The sequence below is a fragment of the Podarcis liolepis genome (genome assembly GCF_965112155.1).
Source record: "Podarcis liolepis genome assembly, chromosome: 7".
In the NCBI taxonomy this organism is placed as follows: Eukaryota; Metazoa; Chordata; class Lepidosauria; order Squamata; family Lacertidae; genus Podarcis; species Podarcis liolepis.
The window spans coordinates 86,234,902-86,256,317 of NC_139561.1; the positions used below are offsets into that span (position 1 = coordinate 86,234,902).

Genomic DNA, 21,416 nt, shown 5'->3' on the forward strand with positions numbered 1-21,416 from the left:
ACAACAAGAGCTGTGTTTAATCAAAAGCAGAACCTAAAAGCTTCTGAATTCATCTTTCTAAGTGAAAAGGACAAAAGGGGAATGCACAAGCAAAAATCTCATATGGACTTCTTCCTGTACTGTTGGCATCTGTCCGTCTCAAGAGACAATGGAGTGCACCTCTGGGGGTGAAGTCAAACTGCTGTGTTAGCATCACCGAAGCAACCTCCCCAGGGCTCAAGCCTAGGCAATGTGTATGGAGCTCCTGGGGTGCCCAGATGACAAGACCCCCCCCCCGGCCTCACTGACATAGTCCAAAAGAAAGAAGAGCAATACTGGCACCAGCTTGGCTGCAGGAGTTGCTAGAAGGAGGCGTACAAGGCACCATCTGATCATCTTAGGGACTCCACTCTGGATTTGTGTAGGGTTTATTCCTTAGCCTATTCTCTTGAAGATGTCCTGCAAAGCAGTGGGTGTTTAGGATCAGAGTTTTCCTTCTGCTAGATGGGCTACCTGTCCAGGTTGATTTCTCCCATCTACCCTTCAGTTCCCTCTATGCATGTGCAGAAGCTAAAGAATTGGTGGTCCCTGGTTTAAATGATACAGCAACCATTTGGTATGCACATTTGCTCAGGAAACAAATGACTTGGAAAGCTAGAAGCCTGATTTAAATCAACTATTTAAATCACCTTGATTGACCCTCCTACCTATTTCTAGATGTCAATGACTGTACTCATAGAAACATGAAATGCCCTATGACATGTCTTACTCTATTCCGCATTAATTGAAGTTAGTCCAAAATTGCTATCACTTCCATAATTATTTTTTCTCTCATATGTGTCCCTCTAAAATGAAATGAATGACACACCTTTCCAAAAAGAATAAAAAAACTTTCTTAAGGTGTGAGGAAATTCTGGCCCTCACTTGTTGCTGGGTTCCAACTAGCATCAGCCCCAGTTAGTCTTATTTTTATGTTCCTTAAAACCACTGTTCTGTTTCATCTGATAAGATACAAAAGTCAAAATACATAAATAATAAAAAATTTAATCCTCACCTTGGCAAGCGGTCTTTCTAAGCAATCAATAAAGTTTTGCTTTCAGACCCTATCCAAAAGTTCAAAATGACTCATCAGCACCTCACACACACTGGGACAGGAACCTCTGGCCTATGGGCCCAATTTGGTCCATAAGGTCATTTTCCCCAAACTTTGCATGGGTGGACTTTAAAAAGGGGAGAGGTGTCTGCTTGTTTTCCGTAAGCATGCAATGAAAACAAGTGGGCCCAGTTTTTTTACTCATCACTTCACGATGGAGCAGTCCTTGCCAGAGCCAAGGTCTGCTTTTGACACCAGCACTAACAAGACTACTCCATTGCACAGCAATGACGAAGTGGGTGCTTTTCCCCCCACACAGTCCCTCCTCCCCATAGCTAAGACTCAGAGCAGGGACTCACTTAAAGTAGGAGCCCTTTGCAGCATTTTCTCCCACACTTTCAAAGATTGCACCAGACCAGTGTGGGAGAAACTGCTGCAAAGAACTCTCAGATTCACCCCCCCCCACACACACACACCCATCCTTGGACAGGAATATAGGGAATGCAAGGGATTTTGACAGATGGGTGGGGCAACCTGGCTGCCAATCATGTGTTGTCACAATAACGGTTTGTGATTGCCAGGTGGATTGCCCTGCACATCTGTCAAAATTGGCTCACAGAAGGGCCGAAAAGGTTCAGCACCCCTGCACCAAACCACAGTCTGCACAAGCCAGAATGAGCTGCTGCAGCATGTCTCATGCACTCACTATTCTCTGGCTGTGTGGCTAGGAAGAACTTGGAAGCTTTTGTTTAACCATGATTTGCTGTGTCATCTACAGCAACAAATTGTGGTTAACATTATCTATGGTTAATTTTAAAGCAAGAAGCGAACTAAGCCACAGTTACTGAAGCAGGATTATTTAAACTAGCCACACTCAAGATTAACCTCAGTTCCAGGTCTGCACAACATGGCAAATTGTGATTAATAACAAGCAGAAACAAGACCTTCCAAACTCTTCCTTTCAGGGTGAAAGGGAAGCTGAGTGCATGACCCTGAGATTTCTTGCAGCTCAGTCTGGCTTTTCTGGCTTGTGCTAAGCTATGGTTTTGTGTGATGTGTTAAAGAAGTGTTTACATATAAGGTTTAGTCAGCAAACCTCTTAAGAAGACTGCAACAGTTCAGATCCAACACCAAACCAGGGTCTGGTACTATGTAAACTAGGCCTGCGGCGTGCTCTGGTCCATGGGGTCACAAAGAGTCGGACATGACTAAATGACTAAACAGCAACAAAACTAGGCCTGCACTCTGGTGCTCCCCTCATGCAATCTGATTTTCTTTCTCACTGACATTCTAGCACAAGTCATAGTTTGCCTGGCTTAGAGGTAACAGTAAACTATGGCTTCCACTAAATCAGAAGGGAGAAACATCAGAATGCATGAGAGAAGAATGTGTGTGAGCACAGAGCTTGCTCACACAGTGCCAAACAAAAAACCCTACAAGGGTAGAGGCAGCACTGTTCACCATGATTCAAAATATTTAGAAAAAGCAATGCTAAACCTTTCGGTCAGACTACTGACCAGCCAATTAGTGACCATGGCAAGGTGCCTTTTTTGAAATAAATAATCAACCACTTGATTGTAAAAAGCCTCAAAAAGATACAAGAAGTAAATCAAGAAAAATTTACAACCTTACTTTAAACCATACAAATGTTAAAATACAAAAACAGATTAAAATTACCTCAACTTCCTAAGCATCTGGGTAGGCTTGTCTAAATAAGAATGTCTTTAGCAGGCAACAAAAAGAGTACAGTGAAGGCATCTGCTTTATCTCAATAGGCAGGGAGATCCAAACTGTAGGGGCTGTCACACTAAACCACTGAGTGCTTACAAATGCGGAATGGGTATTATGTGGCACCTGTAGTAGTGCCAATTCCATTTCTGTTATGTGTACTTAAAACACGCCCCAATCCCTAATACTTCCTAAATGTGTCCCCACATAGTGAGCAAGTTGTATATCTCTAATCTTATTCCACAGTATAAAAATATACACATGGCTTTAAGTGGCAGCGATTTTTAATCACTCGAAGGAACTATACTAATGCAAGCAGTTCAATTTGTTTTTTAACCACAAAGACAAGAGGAAAAGTTTGAGAGTTATCTGTCTGCACACAATGACTATGCTATGTCAGAATTAGAAAGGGAGCTGCAATCAAGAGGTTTTTTTGATAAGCGTATAGGAAAGGAATTCAATCTGAACAAAAGGAAAGGTGGGAAGACTGGGAAAAGCAGGATATTTCAGGCAATCACATTAAAATGACTCAAGAGGATACTTAATACTAAAAATACCTCGTCATCCTTCAAAATAAGAACCTAATAGTGGAATTACAGAGATTTCAAAAATATATCTGCTGTTATAAACTGGCAAGTAGCTGGTTCTTTAGCTAAAAATACTAAATCAACAGGACTAGAAACAGACCAATGTGCTACTTTGTTCCTGAGACACAGCAATTCAACTATTCATTCAGTTGTTATTTGAGGACAAGGTCAAAAATTACTATAAGAAACACTGAGCACTGAATGCATTTTAAAAAACATTCTTAAGCTATATAGTTCTAAAACATGATTAATGGTAACATAAGCAAAACAACTGCACTTGCTTCCAAGTAAACATTTAAAGGTTTAGGTGCCAGGGTGGATCAATTCTCTCTCCTTTAAACATACATTCTTCTATCTGAACTAGGCTCAAGGAGATGCAGTTGCATTACATGAGAATATCAGATCTTTTACAAGACAAATGTCAATTTACCAATACTCCTGGGCTTTCAAGCACAGAATCCTAAGCTATTCTTATACAAAGAATAGTTGAAATATTACTATTTATTCCCTTGGCTCAACACATCCTAGCACCCCAGTTTTACCTACCCAAGTGGTAAGAGTAAGAAAAAATGCTTAACCTTTGCAGAACACGTACCTTCTTTGAGACAAAAGAACCTCAGCAACAGGCATACACTCAGAACTATCACAGAAAATGTTACCTCCAAGGATTCTTGAAGCCATAAATATAAGAACAAAAGCAGATGCAAATATATCACTGGCTTTGAATTTCCTCCTTCATTGTCAGCTCTCAGCATGGAACAAGAGCATCTCCAACAGCTCCTAGCAAAGCAGTTACATCGCTCGGGAGCATAGGGAAAATCAGCTCTCAGTGAAGCTGTCTACTCATTCTATTATATAAAATGCTCTCACAGAGGAACACACACTAACATTTCTCTCTAAGAATGTGAATAGTGGTAAGAAGCCAGGAACAAGGCTTCAGTCCACACTGGGGGGGGGAGGCGGGGGGGGGGAGACTAGCTATTTACTGCCACATCCTGAAAATCTGCTACTGGCAATATTTTCAGACCTCACTAAAAGAACAAACTTGAATGCTTGAGACCAGAACTCTCTGCAACTGAACACTCAGATGCAGATGAATCTAAAAGCCCTTTCAGGATCAAATTAATTTCCTACTGAATATAATTAACCAGCCTTTCAAAAAAAAAAAACCCCTCCTCAGCTAATGGTATGCATAATCTGAGTCCTTGCTAAGATTTCTCCAGCACCATGTACAATTAAAACCTCATGGCTGTTCCACTGATCAAAATTATTTTGACTTGAATCACAAGGGAACATTTCTGCTTGTATCACCGACTGATTCACATGATTACTTATATGTGGATACTCATTTAAACAAGGGCTGAGTAGTAATTTTGAACTGAATTATCATTTGGAGAACTGCCTTTGCAAAATAATTCTAATGGTCAGACTATATGGGTGTCAATACTGGGGGTGTAGAAAGCTATAATTTGACACAGGGCCGGAATCAGAACTACAGCTACAAAAATATACTTCAAACTTCTCAAAACATCCAAGAGAACTTTTATTCAATTAGCTTTAGACCAACAACACTGTAAGCCCCAGTTTCCTGTCCTGTTATTAGAATTAATGGTTTAAGATATCTTATATAGCAGGCAGTCTTTACTAACTTCTAATTATCTGAACATGATCCAGTTCTCAAAAACAGAGTCATCCATAAGGATAAAATGCTGGCCTAGCTTTGAGTCTAGGGCTGAGTCCCTGCAATTTAATCAGTCACTAAAAGTAAAGAGATAACGTCTAGTAAACTGGGCACCCATCACTTGCCTTTCAGCTGTGCACATTCTAACTTATTTCAGAACTGCCTGCATAAAAATATTATTTGGTGATGCCTCCAAACAGGGACAAGACGTAAGATGGAAAATATTGTACGGAAATAATCTGAGGCATTCATGGTTTGGAAGTCTTCTGCTGTCTGATTATTAGGGAAGGTCAAAACCGGGGTAAGGTAAAGGAGTTCCACCATGACAATTCCCTATCCTGAAATGGGAGAAAGATGGTGTCCTAACATGTTATGTAGCTCATCACAAAGCTACAGAATAAAATTCTCCCAATAAAATAATTTAAAAAGAATTCTCAAGGAAAAAAACCATTGCTTTCAACTAGCCAACCCCATCTTTCCTTCAAGAAAGCACAAAGGTGAGGGGGTATCTGTGACTTTACCAGGAGGTTCAAGACTTCCAGACTATTAACTGTATTCTTACCAATAATTTTGATGTTTTGTTTTATATTTTTGTAAACCCCTTAGAGGTTGTCTTGCAGTCAAGTGGTATGTACATTTGCTTAATTTTTTTTTTTTTAAAAGGCCTTGAGGTATCTCAATAACATGGAAGGAAAAGAGTCTGAAAAAATAAAGGAATGTTACGGAAGAGTTTCCCAGGAGTTTGCAATCTTTATAAGAAAATGTTCTCTCCTTTTTCTTTCCATCTTGAATGACTTTTAAGAAAAAAGTATTTTGATGGAGCCATATGCCCTCAACCAATGTTAGGCATAGTGAAAGGAAAAGGGTCCTTGTTTCTCAAGATACACCTTGTTCTACCTTCTTCTCCAGTATCACCAACCATCTTCAAGAGCTGAATTTAATTATCATCATCTTGATAAAGTCTTGCTAAAAAAACACACAGTTTCAACACACATTAACAAACTGGAAATTCCATTACCCTTCATAGGATTAAGTAATTAGGATGACTGCACATGTCAGAAATATGCCATTCCTCAGAAACCTGGGAGATGTCCCAGGAGAGCAACATGGACAAGAAAAAGAAACACTGAGACATATCCCACAATCCTACCTATCAAAAATAACTAGAGAAGCTGGGGGCTGCTTTGCATGTTGCACTTTTTCTACACAAAAAGCACAGAGAAATGGAAAAGAGAGGGGTGTGTGTGGAAACCAAGAATAGATGCCTATTTTCCCCCTACAAGACAAAAGACGGACTTTTGAAGTCCAGGGAGGAGATAATGCACACAATGAGAAGTCAAAATTATGCCCCATTTTTACTTACAGAGTTTGGAGGCATGCACAACAGGACAGCAGGCACCATTTCTCAGCCTCAGTAGTGCATTAAGGGAAAAGTCACTTTCCCCTTATGCCATCTTCTCAACTTATCCAAATGCCTTTAAAACCAGGAGAATCTCCACATCCCAAAGAACTGAGCTGAGGAAAGCTGGTGGCACTTATTTATTCAGAAGTTTTCCTATCTGCCTAGGACAGGTTACAACAATATTACAATAAGACAATATTAAAACAAAACAGGTCAATAACAAAAATCAAAATCAAATATACAGGTATGGTCCTGCAAATATCACACAAATCAAAACTGTAAGAGGCCAACATAAGGAGGAATGTCTTCAGCATACAGAAGAAGCTGTATGTTGAGGATGCTAGAATAGAATAGAATAGAATAGATTCTTTATTGTCATTACACAAGTGCAACATTGCACAAAGTGCAACGAAATTGGATGCCATCCCTTAAAACAACAAAAGCAAAACAACAACAACAACCAAACAAACCACATTCCAGCCACACCCACACCACACCCATCAAACTCCCAGGTCACACTATCGAGTTCCAGCATTCAAAAAGGCCACAGCTCTTGGATAGAAACTGTTTTTCAGTCTATTTGTCTTTGACTTGATGTTTCTATATCTCCTGCCAGAAGGCAGTAGTGCAAACAGACCGTGTCCCGGGTGAGATGAATCCTGCAGGATGTTATTTGCTTTCCTAAGACAACGGGAACCGTACAGTTCTTCCAAAGATGGGAGAGGATGACCAATAATCCTTTGGGCTGTGGTTATGACCTTCTGGAGCACCTTCCTCTCCCTAGCTGTACAACTGGAGAACCAAGCACAAATACAGTATGTAAGAATGCTCTCTATGGAGCCTCGGTAGAAGGACACCAGCAGTCTCTCACTCAGATTGTTCTTCTTTAAAAGTCTGAGGAAATAAATTCTCTGCTGGGCCTTCTTCACCAGAGCAGTGGTATGTGCGCTCCAAGTCATGCCCTGATCGATAGCTACTCCCAAAAACCTGAATTCCGCCACCCTCTCCACCCGTTCCCCGTTGATATACAAGGGCTGAATGTCCGCCTTTTTTTTCCTGTAATCCACCACCAATTCCTTGGTCTTAGCCGTATTAAGAGCCAGATTGTTCTCTCCACACCAAACACAGAGCCGCTCCACCTCGTCCCGATAGGCGGACTCATCCCCTCCTGAAATGAGCCCTACCACCGTAGTGTCATCAGCAAACTTGATGATTTTGTTGCTGGAATAGATGGCTGTACAGTCATACGTATAGAGAGTGTAGAGCAGGGGACTCAACACACAACCCTGTGGTGAGCCGGTGTTAAGGCTAAGGGCTGTGGACATGTGTGACCCTACTCTAACCCTCTGGGAACGTTCTGACAAAAAATCCAAAACCCAGAGACAGGTGGAGTTGGAGAGTCCAATCGCCTCTAGCTTGGACACCAGTCTATGGGGGAGGATAGTGTTAAAAGCAGAGCTAAAATCCACAAACAGCAGCCTCACATAACTCCCCGGCTGCTCCAGATGGGACAGAGCAGCATGGAGAGTGGTATTGATGGCGTCTTCTGTGGATCTATTTGCTCTGTATGCAAACTGGTAGTTGTCAAAAGTTGATGGAAGACAGGAAATAATGTGACGGCGCACCAGTTTCTCAAAACACTTCATGATGATTGGAGTCAGTGCAACTGGTCTATAGTCATTCAAACTACTGATTGTGGATTTTTTAGGCAGAGGGACAATAGTTGACGACTTCAGGCAGGGTGGGACAATAGACTGGTGTAAGGACTTATTGAAGATCTTAGTAAAGACCCTCGCCAGCTGATCCGCACAGCCCTTCAACACCTTTCCAGTGATGCCATCAGGTCCAGCCGCCTTCCTCGGATTCGCCATCCTCAAAACCTGTCTCACCTCATGTTCCTCTACCGTGAATGAGGGGCCCCTATGGGCTGGTGGCTGTAATACCGGCGTCTCAGGTGGCTCCTTCTCGAAGCGAGCAAAGAAGAGGTTAAGCTCCTCTGCCAGCAAGGGGTCACCGTCGACAGCACCAAGGTTAGGTTTGTAGTTGGTAATATGCTGAATCCCCTGCCACATCTGTCTTGTGTTGTTGCTCCTTAAATTATCCTCAATCCTCAGCCTATAATCCAATTTTGCCCGTCGAATACCCCTCCTCAAGTTTGCTCTTGCTACACTGTAAAGCTGCACCTCGCCTGACCTGAAAGCCCTGTTCCTTTCCCGCAACAGGCACTGGACCTCTCTATTCATCCAGGGTTTCTGATTGGGGTAAAACCGGATGGATTTATTTACTGTGACAGTGTCTGTGCAGTGATTGATATAGCACAGAACTGCCGCCGTGTGCTCCTCCAGGTCTGAACTATCGAAAATATCCCAATTGGTTCTCTCAAAACACCAGAAGCTTGGAATGGGGTTTTCAGAATATAGGGGGTGCCATGGAGTGTTCTCTACCATCCCCAATACTTCAGAGGGCAGGAGAACTGCCAAGAGAGCACCCTCTGCCAATCTTAATATCTGAGTATTATTAGGAAAGGAAGCAGTCTTTCAGATATTTGGGGCCCAAGACATTTAAGGCTTTCAAACACCAACATGAGCATCTTGAACTGGACCCAGAAAATATCTGGCAACCAGTGCAGTGGTTTCAAATCAGGGGTGATTTGAGTTCTAAATGGAACACCGGCGAGTATCCTGGCTGCTGTGCTTTGGACCAACTGAAGTTTCCAAGCTGTCTTCAAGGGCAGCCCCACAGTGTGCATGGCAATAATTCAATCTGGAGTTTATCAGAGCGTACAGTGCAGAAACAGCCATTTGCCACCCCAGCCATCCACCTCAGATCATGCTTCGAGGAGGCAGAACCACCCAACAGAAATCAGCAGGAAGACTACCACTGGTCCCTGTCCAACAGTAACTCAGGGATGAAGATGCTGACAAGAATTTCTCTTTGCGTCTCTCTTCCCTGAGCCTCATAGTTTTCCCCACCCCACCCCACAAGGCAACACTAGGGCTTCCCTCCAGGCAATACAGCAGAAATGTCTATCAGCCACTGGGGGTGGTCAAAGACAGAATAATACTTGTTTGCTGGTGTGACTGACTCCACCTTAGGTTTTATTCTAGGGGCACCCCATGTGCCCTTCCCCAAACTCAAGCTCCTTCCCCCTCCCCTTGCCACAATACCCCCCTTTTCAGCTCAGCCTGCGCTCCATTGCCAGGGCCCTCCGCATGCGTGCTTCTAACCCCCATCCCCGCCCCTCTGAACACTGGAGCAGTTTATGGAAGGGACCCCCATCATCATCACCCCCCCCCAGCCAGGGATGCAGGGAAGCATCTTTCCCCCTGCAAATACGCAGGTAGGGGCAGATCCTCTTTATCCATGTCAAGTTTGCCAACCCCAAACTAAATGGCTGAGAAACAGGGGGGGAATGGGGGGGGAGATAGATGATGACTCTTGTATTATTCCTCCGCCACATACCTAAGGAAAAAAAAAGATCTTTTTTTTTTGCCTTTTGGCTTCCCACTCACACACACCCCCGACCCTCCCCGAAATTCCGCTACCTCAACGGGGGTGGGAGACATGTATTGGTGGGGGACGGAGCAGGAGGAGGAAGGGGCGTCTCTCATTCTCTCTCCCCCCCCCAACCTCCTCGCAGGCAAGGGTCTTTTCTTCGCACCGCACCCCTCCCCGCGCAATGTGTGCTTGTGCAGTGGGGAGGGAGGGGATTCCTCCATTTCCGAAAGAAAAGGGGGGGAGGAGAGAGAGAAAGGAGGGGAGGCTCTTTCTCCCCTCCCCCTTTCCCCCCATTCCACGCCTGAGGTAAACTGCGGCGGTGGGGGGCGTGGGGGGGTTTCGCCCCTGCCCCCTCGGGATGAGGCAGGATCGGGGGAGGGGCGCCTCCGCCGCCGCCGCCTCATTGTTCGTTCCCCTCAGTGGGGACCGGGGCGGGGTGCGGAGGGCGGCGGGGAAGGCGAGGCAGGCGAGCGGGGTCTGGGCGGGGAGGCTCCCGGCGGAGGCACCTACCAGCTCGGCGGCGGCGGCAGCAGCAGCAGCGGGTCCTGGCCGGGCTCTCGGGGCGGGGCGGAGAAGGACCCGAGGCGGCAGCGGGAGGAGAAGGAGGCGGCGCCATGTTCCCCTCCTTCCTTCCTCTCTCCCTCTCCTTTCCTTCCTTCCTCCCTTCCTTTCCTTCCCCCGGCGCGGTGAGAGGAGGAGGAGGAGGAGGAGGGTATCGGTGGGTGGGGTGAAGCGAGGGAAGAAAAGCGGCCTTGTAATGGCGGCGGCTGAGGCGGCTTCTTTTCCCCCTCACAAGGAGCAGTAGCGGCGGCGGCGGCGGCGGCAGTGGCACCATCGACCGAGAGAGAGACAGGGCGCGAGACCGCCTGTGTGTGTGTGTTGCGCGTGCGCGCGCCGAGCCCAGCGAGCAAGCGGGGCGGGAGGGGGGGAGAGACAGGAGGAGGAGGAGGAGAAGCTGCTGTTGCGGCTGGCGGCGTGCGTGCGCGCGCCGGCGGAGGGGAGAGAAGTGGGCGGGGCAGGCTGCGGCGCGAGGGGGGAGAAGTGGGCGGGGCTCCGGAACCTCTATTCAGATAGAGAGAGACGGAGAGTGCGCGCGCGCATGCAGGCATGCGAGGCAGGTTTGCATGCACAGAAGCGATACACAGGACTTTGCAGAGGCGCGCGCGCGCGCGGGTCACCTCCTCCTCCTCCCCGCGGGGGGGGGCTTTTGCGCGCGCAGGGGCGTTCCACCGGCTAAGGCTTTTTCTTTTTTTATTTTTGCATGCATGCATGGGAAGAAGAGGAGGAGGAGAGGCGGGGCGGCTAACGGGGAGAAGCGCTTGCTGCAAGAGGCTGGCACGCGAGCCCGAGCTTGTAGCCAAGATCGGGGGGGGGGGGGGAGAGAGGCGGGGTTGCAAAGGAACCCACCCCACCCGCGCACGCCCCTGGCGGAAAATGCAGCGCAGCCCTCTGGCACGGGGCGAAGGGAAGGAGCGCGACGCTTGCAGCGGGTGCCCGGCACTGCCAGGCGCGGCGATGCCTCTTGGGGAGGCGTCCCTAGGATCGCGGGGTCTCTGCGTTGGCGTGCGTTTGAACCCCGCCGGCGCGCGCCCGCGCCCTCCCTGCCAAACGTGGTCGCCCAGGCAGATGCGGGCGATCCCTCGCAGCAGCGCGAATCCTGGCGCAGGGTGCGCCTCGGATATTCAAGGGCTGCCGAAAGTGCAGCAGCTGCTGCGGGCGGTTTGCAAACCAAATGCAAGGATCCGGAAGTCAGGGGCTCGTGCCGCTCGCCCCCCCTTCCTTAAGGATGTGATACATGAGCAACAACAACCAGCAGCAATAAAACAGAAGCATCCGCTGTGTTCTAGATCAGAGGGTCAGCAGCTGTGGCGGGGGGGGGCAGATGACATAGCGAGGGGAGGCAGCCGGTCCTGCTCTAGGCCAAAGCAACTTCCCCTGGTCACTTCTGGCTTGGGCTGATGGGAGTTGGAGTCCAAAGCAGTTGGAGGGCACCAGGTCTGGAAAGAACGATAGTGGCAAAAGTTATCTGTGACACAGAAGCATCCCAGCCTGGAGAAGAGGAGGTTAAGGGGTGATATGATAGCCATGTTCAAATATATAAAAGGATGTCACATAGAGGAGGGAGAAAGGTTGTTTTCTGCTGCTCCAGAGAAGCGGACACGGAGCAATGGATCCAAACTACAAGAAAGAAGATTCCACCTAAACATTAGGAAGAACTTCCTGACAGTAAGAGCTGTTTGACAGTGGAATTTGCTGCCAAGGAGTGTGTTGGAGTCTCCTACTTTGGAGGTCTTTAAGCAGAGGCTTGACAACCATATGTCAGGAGTGCTCTGATGGTGTTTCCTGCTTGGCAGGGGGTTGGACTCGATGGCCCTTGTGGTCTCGTCCAACTCTATGATTCTATAATTCTAAATAAAAAAATTCCTTCCAATAGCACCTTAGAGACCAACTAAGTTTGTTATTGGTATGAGCTTTTGTGTGCATGCACGCTTCTTACCTGTAACTAAAACTATGGACGGCTACCTACCTGTATATAAAAAAAACCTGGCAGTGATCTACCCAAAGCTGTGGGGCTTTTTTTATAGGAAGCCAAAGTTGTGGAGCTTTTTTAGGAAAGGCAAAGTTGGCGGGGGGGGGGCTTTTTTGTAAGGAGATCGCTGAGGGACAAGAGATCTACCAGGAGCACCATGATGTACCTGTTGGACATGCCTGGATTATTACATTGATTACATGCTCATACGTGATTTGTGCAGGGTTGGAATAGAATCCCAGGTACTGTATCTTTTGGCCTAACTTCCTAAACTATACACATGAAGAGCCTGACTGCTGGATCTAACCAGCAGCCCGTCTGGTTGAGCAACCTCGCTGAGGCCAACTGGATGCCTGCAAGGGAAGCCTGTGAGCTTCCTATCAAGCCATCATACCCAATATCATGATGGGCAAAAGCTCTCCGGGGTCCCAGGCAACATTCCCACCCTCCCGTTTTAACTGGAAATGATGGCACCTTCAGCATGCAAGGCATATGTTCTGCATCTCAGGAGGAAAAAGTGGGATATAAATGTAATAATCAGTTGGGGAGGGAATTGCCATTATTACTGCCTTTTCCATTTTTGAAGAACAGTTTCCCCCTCCCCAACTGGAGTCTTATGATGCAACCCCATGCCTGTTTAAAAGGTAAAGGGACCCCTGACCGTTAGGTCCAGTTGTGGACGACTCGGGTTGCAGCGCTCATCTCGCTTTACTGGCCAAGGGAGCCGGCGTACAGCTTCCGGGTCACGTGGCCAGCAGGACTAAGCCACTTCTGGCAAACCAGAGCAGCGCACAGAAATGCCGTTTACCTTTCCACCAGAGCAGTACCTATTTATCTACTTGCACTGGCGTGCTTTCGAACTGCTAGGTTGGCAGGAGCAGGGACCGAGCAACGGGAGCTCACTCCGTCGCGGGGATTCGAACTGCCAACCTTCTGATCGGCAAGCCCTAGGCTCTGTGGTTTAGACCACAGCACCACCAACATCTTCTGTTTACTCAGAAGCAAATCCCACTGTGTTCACTGGGGCTTCACCCACCCACCCCAGTAAGTGCATTTAGACTTAGGCTGCAATCCCTATGCCCGCCTACTAAGAAGTAAGCCCAACAGAATTTGTTTGGATTTACGTCTAAGAAGACACACATAAGCACTGTTAGCACAGTCCTATGCACATTACTTGAGAGTAACCTTCACTGAACTGTGCGACTGACAAACCAACGTGCATATGATCAGGGTGTTAAATACAGTGGTACCTCGGGTTAAGTACTTAATTCGTTCCGGAGGTCCGTACTTAACCTGAAACTTCTTAACCTGAGGTACCACTTTAGCTAATGGGGCCTCCTGCTGCTGCCGGAGCACGATTTCTGTTCTCATCCTGAAGCAAAGTTCTTAACCTGAAGCACTATTTCTGGGTTAACAGAGTCTGTAACCTGAAGTGTCTGTAACCTGAGGTACCACTGTATTTATTTTCACAGAATTGTAGACTTGGAAGGGACCACGAGGGTCTTCTCGTCCAACCCCCTCGGCATGCGGGAATCTGCGGGAATCTTTTGCCCAGCGTGGAGCAAAAAGTCACGATCCTGAGATTAAAAGCCTCATGCTCCAAAACTGAATTTCCTGGAGATTTAAATTCTGTGCTTCTGGAAACTGATCCGCCCACTTAATCATTCACAATTTTTGTGACTTGATAAAAACATCAAGGTATCAAAATTTCCGAAAGAACTCTTATTTAAAAACAAACTCTCAGCTGCGCAGTGTACCAAGATCCCTTTGTCTGCACTTAAAAACTGGCATTGGTTAGAAATCTGGCAGAACCTCACCCATCCATGACACAGCCTCCACAGCTTTTAGCGTTCTGGCGAGACAGCTGGGGCTAAAATCCTTTCTGCCACAACGAGCGCAGTAAATGTATCATAACTATTGATGTGGCTTCTTAATATAGATAACCCGCATGCTAATTGCATAATGCAGAGTCGCTTTGCCCTGTACAGAGCCTGCCCCAGAAAATGATCACATCACACAGACCAGAAGCTAATGTCAGCTCACTTAAAGACCTTCTGGGGCTTAATGGGTAGCAAAGGTTTTCCAATGGCCTTCTTAAAAATAAGGGAATTCCAAATCAGAGTATAACGTGACCTGGTGACCACTGACGTAAATGGCTTTACAACAAATTAATGCGGAGTTCTATTAATGGCTGTTTGTCATGATGGCCTCAGCCCAGTAGACCTGAAGGAGTGTCTCCACCCCCATCGTTCTGCCCGGACGCTGAGGTCCAGCGCCGAGGGCCTTCTGATGGTTCCCTCATTGCAAGAAGCAAAGCTACAGGGAACCAGGCAGAGGGCCTTCTTGGTAGTGGCGCCCGCCCTGTGGAACACCCTCCCATCAGATGTCAAAGAGATAAACAACTACCTGACATTCAGAAGACATCTGAAGGCAGCCCTGTTCAGGGAAGTTTTTAATGTGTGACATTTTAGTGTATTTTTGCTCTCTGTGGAAGCCGCCCGGAGTGGCTGGGGAAACCCAGCCAGATGGGCGGGGTACAAATAATAAATTATTATTATTAAGCCTCCAAGTTCAGAGGCAGTCTACCCGACTTATAGACTTCCTGGTTGCATCTGTCTGGCTCCTGTAAGAAAAGGCTGCTGAATTTGATGGACCCCTGATCTGATCCAGCAAGGCAGATTATACGATAAATTAATTAAGTGGATAAATTAACGGAGGAGCAGAGGCTATGTGGAGTCCTTCCACGGTAGCAGAGTGCATATTCTACGTGGTCCCGGGTTCAAACCCTGGAGAGACAGTGTGGTGCAATGGTTAGAGTGCTAGACCAGAACCTGCTCTGCCATGAAGCTCACTGGGTGGCCTTGGGCCAGTCACCGTCTCTTAGCCTAGCCTACCTCACCGGGTTGTTGCGATGATGAAACGGGGAGGAGGAGAACCATGTACAGCGCACCATGAGCTCCTTGGTAGATAAAGGTGGTATGGAAATTTATTTAATATTATTTATTTATTTAATTTATATACCGCCCTATACCCAGAGGTCTCAGGGCAGTTCACAGAACAAAATCAAAATATAAAACCACAAAATATATCTTCTTCTTTGGCGATCCCTTTTAGCCGAGTAAGATTGTCTTCCATAAACATGGTTTTAACAAGGAGTCCGTAAGTGACTGTGGAGGCCAATTCTGGATCCAAACGTCCTCCCACAGTGGGGACATTGGTTTCCGGGCGGGAGTTGATCACGGTGTGGATTTGCCAAGCGTGCCTTCCTCTTATCACGTTTCTCCCTTTCGCCCTGAGTTCGAGTGTCTTCAAAGCCCACGACACCTTTGGTAAAGGCTGTTCTCCAACTGGAGCGCTCGCAGGCCAGTGTTTCCCAGTTGTCTGTGTTTCCCAGTTGTCAGTGTTTTTACATTTTTTTAGATTTGCCTTGAGACAGTCTTTAAACCTCTTTTGTTGACCACCAGCATTACGCTTTCCATTTTTAAGTTCGGAATAGAGTAGTTGCTTTGGAAGACAATTATCAGGCATCCGCACAACAAGACCAGCCCAATGAAGTTAATGTTGAAGAATCATTGATCACAAAATATATAATCAACATGAAAACAACCCCCCTCCACAACCCCCCCCATTTTAAAATGGCATAAGATGTCAAATCAACCAAAGGCCTTGGTTAAAAAGGAACGTTTTTGCCTGGTGCCTAAAGGTGTATAATGAAGGCTCCAGGCGAACTTCCCCGGGGAGAACATTCAACAAACGGGGAGCCACTGCAGAGAAGGCCCCGTTCTCGTGTTGCCACCAAAAAGGACCTCAGAAGATGATATCAGGGTCTGGGTAGGTTCATATGGAAAGAGGCGGTCCTTGAGGTATTGCGGTCTTGAGCAATGTAACAAATAAATAAAATCAGTATAAAATAAAATCAGTATGCCCAAGTAGGAGCGCTCAAAACACCCGGAGAGCTGCTGCCAATCATGGACCAATGCTTTGACTTGAAAGAAGGTCAATTCCTATATTCAGATCCTTGGAACAGGTCACCAAGCCAAGGGGGGGGCAGTGTGGCTTGTGTCACACCTTGATCTCCATCCTTCCTGCAGACGCCCATCGCTGGTGAGAGCAATGTAATAAACTAGATGGGACCTTTGGCAGGCCTCCTTATTCTGTCATACAAAGATCAACTGCCTCGTTTTGTACAGTGCCAAGCACCAGTGCTCTATAAACAGGTGGCAACAGCATGGAATGTAACCGTAATAATAATTAACAAGGAGGGCAAACAAGCCTTGTGCTTAGAATTCCTCAGCTGTTGTTTATGCTGCCCCAAGTCCCTCCCATACACCGAAGCCCCTCCTGCATGAGGAAAGGCCTTTGGAAGGGGGCACCAGATGGCAGCAGCAACTCACAGGAGTTTTTGGTCCTGGGTGCCTAAATATTTGCCCACATTACCGGGTGGGAGGCAGGAAGGAGGCAAATTTTCTTCCTTCATCCCTTGGAGAAAAGGCGCTGGGTGCCTAAATTCAGATCCACACTGCATTTAAAACACATTACTTCACCCAAAAGGGATGCGGGTGGTGCTGTAGGTTAAACCACAGAGCCTAGGGCTTGCCGATCAGAAGGTCGGTGGTTCGAATCCCCGCAACGGGGTAAGCTCCCGTTGCTCGGTCCCTGCTCCTGCCAACCTAGCAGTTCGAAAGCACGTCAAAGTGCAAGTAGATAAATAGGTACCGCTCCGGTGGGAAGGTAAACAGCATTTCCATGCGCTGATCTGGTTCACCAGAAGCGGCTTAGTCATGCAGGCCACATGACCCAGAAGCTGTACGCCAGCACCCTCGGCCAGTAAAGTGAGATGAGCGCCGCAAGCCCAGAGTCAGCCACTACTGGACCTAATGGTCAGGGGTCCGTTTACCTTTACTTACTTCACCCAAAGAGTCCTGAAAACTGCAGTTTCCCTTGCACAGAGCTACAAGTCCCCGCACCCTTAGACTGTAGTTTGCAGGAATTTCGGGCAGGGAGCCAGGTGCTTCAAATGTGTGTCAAATGACCTTTAAATGCCCTATATCTCCGCATCTGGTCTTAGATTAGGAAGAAAGGTGGGTCCAGCTGTGTGACCATCTCAGAGCAGATCTTTGCAAAGGTGGAGGTGGGGAGGAGCCGGTGAGAGTCACAGGGGAAGCAAACGGCCCTTATAATATTTGTTACTTTTCAACTAAAGCCGTTTATTTTGCGGTGACCTTTACTGCTGCAAAGGCTTGTGTCAATATTTCTCATCCAGGCTCATCGTGGACACTGAGATTTGAACTCTGCTCCTTCCTAGACCAGAACTTTGCCCAGACATGTTTCAGAAGGAAATAAGCAAGCAGCCAATGAGGAAACAAGAGGGGAGGTTCCTTTTTTCCCCCTGTAGTCCAGAAACATCTGGAGGGTTGAAGGTTCCCATCGAGACAAGCACCCAGACAAGCACAACAGCTTCTTATATGGGGGCAGGGGGTCCAGGCAATGGCTGCAGACTCTCCCCAAGGATTTTGCCTGATGGAGCCCTGCAGTCTTACAAACTGAGAAGAGGCTTCCACTGGGAAAGAGGAGAGGGCACAAATCCTGCTTCCCCATTGATCTAGGGAAGTCTGAGAGCAAGAGAGAGGCATAGCACAAGGGGTGGAGGTCTGGGTTAGTTCTAGGGGGTGCCCCAAAACGCTCCATGCAAACTCCATACAACATCAAGTTAAGGCGCATCTAGGACTCCTTCCCAGTGTGGTGTAGTGGTTAAGAGCGGTAGTCTCGTAATCTGGGGAACCGGGTTCGCGTCTCCGCTCCTCCACATGCAGCTGCTGGGTGACCTTGGGCCAGTCACACTTCTCTGAAGTCTCTCAGCCCCACTCACCTCACAGAGTGTTTGTTGTGGGGGAGGAAGGGAAAGGAGAATGTTAGCCGCTTTGAGACTCCTTCGGGTAGTGATAAAGCGGGATATCAAACCCAAACTCTTCTTCTTCTTCTTCTTCTTCTTCTTCTGCTGCTGCTGCTGCTGCTGCTGGCCTGGGAGGTTTTGCTCCCACGGAGGTCCTTGGGAGTAGAGCGAGGAGTCCTTCGGTTCTCCGGGACCACCAAAGTAATGGGTCACTTTTCCAACATGAGATGGGATTGTAAAATGTTCTGTACTGAGTTGAATAGGATCCAAATTGCAGCAGCCTGATTGGTCCTAGAACAATAGGATCCAGAATGCAGCAGTCTGATTGGTCCGCAGGAGCCACCCAATCCAACTCCAGGTGGAAGTGAATCCGCAACCTGATTGGCCTACAGGAGAATCCCAGAATTAGCCAATCACGTGGGGCCCATTGTGTAAATAATGTATATAAAGCAGACATTTCGGGGCAACTTCCATTCCTCTGCACTACTATGAGCTGAATAAAGAGCATGAAATCCACTCTTGACTCCGAGTATATTTCATAAAGCATTTTGGATACTGAGCAATGAAAGCACAGGTCTTATGCCAAAGAATCCTGGGAACCGTAGTTTACTCTTCACATAAGCTACAGTCCCCAGCACCCCAACAAACTACAATTCCCAGCATGCTCTGGGGAAAGCCTGGTGTTTTAAAATTGTGTTCGATCTGCTTTAAACATAGGTCAGAGGCTCCTCCTCCCATCTAGCCCAGGAAGGCAGCAGGTTTTCTGGGGTCCTATACTCAGATCTTTTATATCATCTGCTGCCTGAGATTCTTTCAACTGGAGATGCCAGAGACTGCGGTTGGGACATTGTGCAAGCAAAGGATGTGTTTGTCCAGAGAATGACAGCCTCTCCAAAACACGTAGCTGACGAGAACTAGAGGTGAGAAAGTCCCAGGACCAATTGGTACCCAAGTTTTGAAATGGTGCTATATTTTGATGCTGCTCCCCACCACCAGAAAAGAAAAGGAAAAAAATCATATCTGTATCATAAGCCATACATTTTTTTTCTTGCTAAGCGAGGCAGACCTACGAATCGCTTCTGGCTTTCTGCTCCTCTGGAAATGCTCCACCAGAGCAAGGGGGGGGGAGGCAGCTGTCAGCCCACGCTGGGGAGCAGACGTTTATCCTAGACACCTCTGCTCTGAATGCCAGCCCCATGCCAGGACACGATACATAAATAGAGCTAGCAATTAGCAGCGTTTGACTCATTGCAGGAGCCAACACCCAGACTTCCTAGCTTCAGGGTGACAGGCTGGGAATCAAAGTCACTGCCTTTACATCACACAGTCCCCGGGGACTTCCTTCTCCTCTCTTGCTCATTTCAAACTTCGTGGGCTTCATGGTAGGGGAGCGCAGACATCAGGCTTAAGAGATCTACCTTGGGGTCTCCCCCCCTTTTAATATAACTTCTGAGATGCACCAACCGAAGCCCAAACTGTGGCTCAAACATACTTAAAAGTACATGGGCAACAGGGTGCCACTGTCTGTGCACCTGTTAAGGTCAGGAATTTGTCTTCCAGGATCAGAATTACACTCACGGTCCTGTGACACAAAAAATCCACTCCTGGTTTTCCACCTAAGCTGTCCATCAGGCTGCAAAGACAGATGGATCTGCAGGGCCCCTCCATCTTTTCTGCTCAAAGGCCAGCTTTAGCAGTCTTCTCTCTCATCTATCAGGGACGTGGGTGGTGCTGTGGGTTAAACCACTGAGCCTAGGACTTGCTGATCAGAAGGTTGGCAGTTCGAATCCCGACGGGGTGAGCTCCCGTTGCTCGGTCCCTGCTCCTGCCAACCTAGCAGTTCGAAAGCACTTCAAAGTTCAAGAAGATAAATAGGTACCGCTCTGGCGGGAAGGTAAACGGCGTTTCCGTGCTCTGCTCTGGTTCACCAGAAGCGGCTCAGTCATGCTGGCCACATGACCCGGAAGCTGTACACCGGCTCCGTCGGCCAATAAAGCGAGATGAGCGCCGTAACCCCAGAGTCGGCCACGAATGGTCAGGGGTCCCTTTAGCTTTACCTTAAACAAGAAAAACCGAATCTTTACACATCTTCATTTACCTACCTCTCAACTTCCCTCCCCTCCTTTCTGCAGTTATTTATTTCATATCTTTTTATTGCTGCGTATCCAATTCAAATATACAGTGGTACCTGGGTTAAGTACTCATTCCGAAGGTCCGTTCGTAACCTGAAACCTGTAACCTGAAACTGTTCTTAACCTGAAGCACCACTTTAGCTAATGGGGCCTCCCACTGCTGCTGCGCCACTGGAGCACGATTTCTGTTCTCATCCTGAAGCAAAGTTCTTCACCTGAGGTACTGTTTCTGGGTTAGCGGAGTCTGTAAGCTGAAGTGTATGTAACCCGAGGTCCCACTGTATTCACAAATTTCTCCTTATCTTCCCCTTAATTGTCTCCTTCAGCACGTGTGTATATCAGTCCCACTGATGTTTTTAGTTTTGTTTACAATGTGTCTTCAAATAGTCTATAAATTTTCCCCATTCCATTTTTAAAAAGATAAATCTTTCCATTCCAACTGGTCGTTTTGAAAACTCTGTAACTGAGGAATAATAGTCCCTGGACGATCTTTTCCCTCCGTCCTCCCAATTCTTTTGCAAGCCTGACATCTGGGAGCCTTAGTGGCTGAAGACCTGGATAAAAATGCTTTAAATAAATAAAATAAATGAATAAGCTTCCTTTGTTTCTGCGGCCTAACTCAGAAGGAATGGGGAGAAGACCCAGTCGTTGTCTCCATTGTTCAACATTTGGGAATCAGAAACCCCTATAAACGACCAAGAGCTCTACCCTGGATCCCATAGCTGTCAACTTACAGATTTGAAAATAAGGGACCAGCAGCCTTGAAAATAAGGGACAAGCAGCCAAAATAAGGGACCTGCAGCCTCACCTGTTTCAGGCACTCCAGTCTTCCTGTCCTCCTGCAGTCTGGTCAAACTCATGCTGGTCGCTTCGAGAACACTGTCCAACCAACT

General features: G+C 47.2%; 2 protein-coding genes across 3 annotated transcripts in view; both read right to left on the minus strand.

Moving 5' to 3' along the window:
• The window catches only part of ARHGAP35 (Rho GTPase activating protein 35), a 90,886-nt gene extending 79,949 nt beyond the window's left edge, over nt 1–10,937 (minus strand). The window contains exon 1 of the mRNA XM_083515718.1: nt 10,479–10,937. The gene's annotated coding sequence lies outside the window, so the exon portion shown is untranslated. The remainder of the gene's footprint in view (nt 1–10,478) is intronic.
• FKRP (fukutin related protein) overlaps nt 1–21,416 on the minus strand; it is a 215,480-nt gene that overhangs the window by 86,154 nt on the left and 107,910 nt on the right. The window contains exon 3 of one of the 2 annotated variants that reach the window (XR_014528954.1): nt 13,842–13,941. The exons of the other annotated variant lie outside the window; for it this stretch is intronic. The gene's annotated coding sequence lies outside the window, so the exon portion shown is untranslated. Of the gene's footprint in view, nt 1–13,841; nt 13,942–21,416 lie in introns of those variants that run through there. 2 annotated transcript variants of the gene reach the window in all.